The following is a 233-nucleotide window of genomic DNA, read 5'->3' on the forward strand; positions in this document are numbered from 1 at the left end:
ACTTATTTATATACTATGAAAACCCATTGAATTCTCAAAGAGTTCCATTAACAGGAGGATGAAGTGAAACACCTTCCTTGGCTTCTCTAATCCCCAATACAGAGCATTTACAGCAAATTTTGTATTTCTTGTATAATTGTTTTGTCGAGCCACTGTATTCCATTTCTAATGCCTGCATTCTTTGAGCAGTTTGGGAAAACACTGACATAACTTAGACAACAAACAAACAGTAA

Source organism: Epinephelus lanceolatus, chromosome 3 (assembly GCF_041903045.1).
Source record: "Epinephelus lanceolatus isolate andai-2023 chromosome 3, ASM4190304v1, whole genome shotgun sequence".
In the NCBI taxonomy this organism is placed as follows: domain Eukaryota; kingdom Metazoa; phylum Chordata; class Actinopteri; order Perciformes; family Serranidae; genus Epinephelus; species Epinephelus lanceolatus.